The following is a 4150-nucleotide window of genomic DNA, read 5'->3' on the forward strand; positions in this document are numbered from 1 at the left end:
GTTGACTACTTCTTGATCCATAGGCACAATTCAGATTTGCCCACATCCCCCACAATCTTATCCATACGCAAAATGCAGATGTGCACCTCTGCCCCTAATGCATACACACAATGCAGAATTGATCTATTTCCCCTCGTATCCATACACACAATGCAGAGTTGACCTATTCCCCCTCTTACCCATATACACAATGCAGAGTTGACCCATTCCCCCTCTTACCCAAATATGCAATGCAGAGTTGCTCCCATCCCTTACTTATCAATACACACAATGCAGAGCTAACCGCTTTCCATCTCATCCTTACACATAACGCAGAGTTGACCCATTCCCCCTCTTATCCATATACGCAATGCAGATTTGCCCCCTTCCCTCACTTATCCTTACTTTAGTACTCTAAATTAAAGGGAGTAACTAAGGAGCTTAATCTAAGGCTAAGTCATTGCAGGAGAGCTGAGCACCATGGCATGCTCCTCCTGCGCTCTGTGGGAAATCAGGGACACTTCCAGTGTTCCTGACGACGATGTGTGCAGGAAGTGTGTCCAGCTGCAGCTACTAGCTGACCGTATTGTGCAGCTGGAGCGCCGGATGGACTCACTGTGGAGCATCCGCGATGCTGAGGACGTCGTGGATAGCACGCCTAGCGAGGTGGTCACAGATAATGGCTGCAGAGGCAGAAAAAGGATGGTGACCACGAGGAGGAGTAGTAGGCGCAAGCAGGTAGTGCAGGGGTCCCCATGGCCGACCCTCTCTCAAACAGATATACCGCTTTGGATACTGTTGGGAGTGATGACCTCCCAGGGGATAGCAGCAACAGCCAAGTTCGTGGCACCATGGATGGCGATGCTGCTCACGCGGGGGTAAAAAAGAGTGGAAGACCCATACTGTTAGGGGATTCAATCGTAAGGGGAACAGACAGGCGTTTCTGTGACCGGAAACGAGACTCCAGAATGGTTTGTTGCCTCCCTGGTGTTAAGGTCAAGGATGTCTCAGAACTGTTGAAGGATATTTGAACAGACAGGGTGTACCGTCAGAGGTAGTTGCACACATTAGTGCCAACGACATAGGTGGAAAGAGGGATGAGGTCCTGCAACAAGTATTTAGGGAACTAGGTAGCAGATTAAAACGCAGGACTTCTAAGGTTGTAATCTTTGGATTACTCCCAGTGCCATGTGCCAGTGAGTTTAGAAATAGGAGGATAGAGCAGATGAATGCAAGGCTGAGGAGATGGTGCAATGCGAGGGCTCTAGTTTCCTCGATCACTGGGTCTGTTTCTTGCAAAAGTGGAACCTGTACAAGTTGCACGGGATGGACTTGAACCGGAATGGGACAGGCATCCTTGCTGGGAGATTTGCTCGTGCTGTTGCGGGGGAGGGAGGGCGGGGGAGGAGGGGTTTAAACTAATTTGGCAGGAGCATGGGATAAAGACTGGAGGTACAGTAGGTGGTAATATAGAACAGAAAGTGAGTCTGCCTGGAAGACAGAGCAACTATGGACCTTTTAAGGCACAAGGGAAAAATGCAAGGTTGGATTGCATCTATTCCAATACAAGGAGTCTTACTAGTAAGGCAGATGAATTGAGGGCGTTGATTAGCACATGACATTATGATGGTATTGCTTTAACAGAGACATGGTTGAGGGAGGGACAGAACTGTCAGCTCAACATTCCAGGGTATAGAATCTTCAGGCGCAACAGTGGAGGGTGTAAAAGAGGAGGTGGCATTGCACAGTTGATCAAGGAGTCAATTACTGCTGTAGGAGGGATGACGTCATAGAAGATTCCTCAGATGAAGCCATTTGGGTAGAACTGAAAAACAAAAAGTGGGCAATAACTTGACTGGGTGAGTACTACAGGCCTCCAAACAGTCAGCAAGAGATAGAGGAGCAGATATGTGGGCAAATCTCTGAGAGTTGTAAAAATAATAGGGTAATCATAGTAGGGGATTTCAACTTCCCCAATATTAACTGGGATAGTCTTAGTGTAAAAGGCTTGAAAGGGACATAAATCTTAAAATGCATACAGGAGAGCTTTTTGAGCCAGTAAGTGGAAAGTCCTACAAGACAAGGGGAAGTACTGGACCTAATCCTGGGGAATGAAGCCGGTCAACTGTTGGCAGTGTCAGTGGGGGAGAAGTTCGGGGATACTGACCATAACTCTGTAAGTTTTAAGGTAGTTATGGAAAAGAACAAAAATGGACCAGAAATAAAGGTACTGAATTGGGGAAAGGCAGATTTCAATATGACAAACAGACTCTGGCCAAAGTGGACTGGGAGCAGCTACTTTGTAGGAAAGTCTACAACACATCAGTGGGAGTCATATAGGGAGGAAATTGTGAGAGTTCAGAGCCAACATTTCCCCGTAAAGGTGAAGGGATGGACTAACAAGCCCAGGGAACCCTGGATGTCAAGGGATATAGAGTATTGGATCAGGGAAATAAAGAGGCTTACAGCAGATCCCAAGCACTGAAAACAGCGGAGGCACTACAGGCGTATGGGAAGTGTAGAGTGGCACTTAAAAAGTAATTAGGGGAGCGAAGAGGGGACATGAAAAAACACTGGCAGGCAAGATAAAGGAAAATCCCAAGTCGTTTTATAAGTATATTAAGGGTAAGAGGATAACCAGAGAAAGAGTAGGCCCCATTAGGCACCAACGTGGCAACCTTTGTGTGGAGCCAGAAGACATAGGTGAGGTTTTAAATGATTACTTTTCATCGGTGTTCACTATGGAGAAGGACGATGTAGGTGTAGAGATCAGGAAATTGGATTGTGATAGACTTGAACATATTAGCTTTGAAAGGGGGAGGTATTGGCTGTTTTAGTGGGATTAAAAGTGGATAAATCCTCAGGCCTAGATGACATGTATCCCAGGCTGTTATGTGAGGCAAGGGAGGAGATAGCAGGGGCTTTGACATTAACGTTGAAATCCTCTGACCACAGCAGAGGTACCAGAGGACTGGTTAAGAAGCTAAGAGCCCATGGGATCCAGGGCAATTTGGCAATTTGGATTCAAAATTGGCATAGAGGCAGGAGGCCGAGGGTAACGGTCGAGGGCTGTTTTTGCGATTGGAAGCCTGTGACCAGTGATGTACTGGGACACGTTGTAGTGTACATTATTGATTTAGACGTGAATATAGGAGTATGATATAGTATATAGTATGATAAGTAAGTTCACAGATGACACGAACATTGGTGGTGTTGTAAATAGTGAGGAAGAAATCCTGAGATTACAGGCCGATATAGATAGGCTGGTAAGATGTGCAGAGCAGTGGCAAATGGTATGTAATCCTGAAAAGTGTGAGATGATGCATTTTGGGAGGACTAACAAGGCAAGGGAATATACAATGAATGGTCGGACCCTAGGAAGTACAGAAGGTCAGAAGGACCTTGGTGTACTTGCCCATAGATCACTGAAGGCAACAGCACAGATAGATAAGGTGTTTAGGAAGGCAGATAGGATACTTGCCTTTATTAGGCAAGGCATGGAATATACGTTCTGAGATGTTATAATGGAGCTATATAAAACACTAGTTAGGCCACAGCTGGAGTACTGTGTATAGTCCTGGTCACCACGCTATTGGAAGGATGTGATTGCACTGAAGAGAGTGCAGAGGAGATTCACCAGGATGTTGCCTGGGCTGGAGCATTTCAGCTATGAAGAGAGGCTGAAAAGGCTAGAGTTGTTTTCGGTGGAGCAGAGAAGTCTGAGGGGGAACATAATTGAGGTATACAAGATTATGAGGGGCATTGATAGCTTTGATAGCAAGAAACCTTTTCCCTTAGCGGTGGGGTCAAGAACCAGGGAGCATAGATTTAGGGTAAGGGGCAGGAGGTTTAGGGAATTTGGAACGCACTACCTGAAGAAGTAGCGGAAGCAGGAACCCTCACAGCATTTAAAAAGTATTTAGATGACCACTTGAAACGCTTTAGCATACAAGGCTACGGGCCAAGTGCAGAAGTATGGGATTTGAATAGTTGTGTGCTGGATGGCCGGCATAGCCGCAAAGCGCCAAAGGGCCAGTTTCTATTCTGTATAACTCTATGACAAATATCTGGCAAATGGAGAATACTGTGGGAAAATGTGAAATTGACCATTTTGGGAGGAAGTATAAAATAAGTATATAATCTAAATGGTGAGAGATTGCATAGCTCTGAG

Source organism: Heterodontus francisci, chromosome 49 (assembly GCF_036365525.1).
Source record: "Heterodontus francisci isolate sHetFra1 chromosome 49, sHetFra1.hap1, whole genome shotgun sequence".
Taxonomy (NCBI): Eukaryota; Metazoa; Chordata; class Chondrichthyes; order Heterodontiformes; family Heterodontidae; genus Heterodontus; species Heterodontus francisci.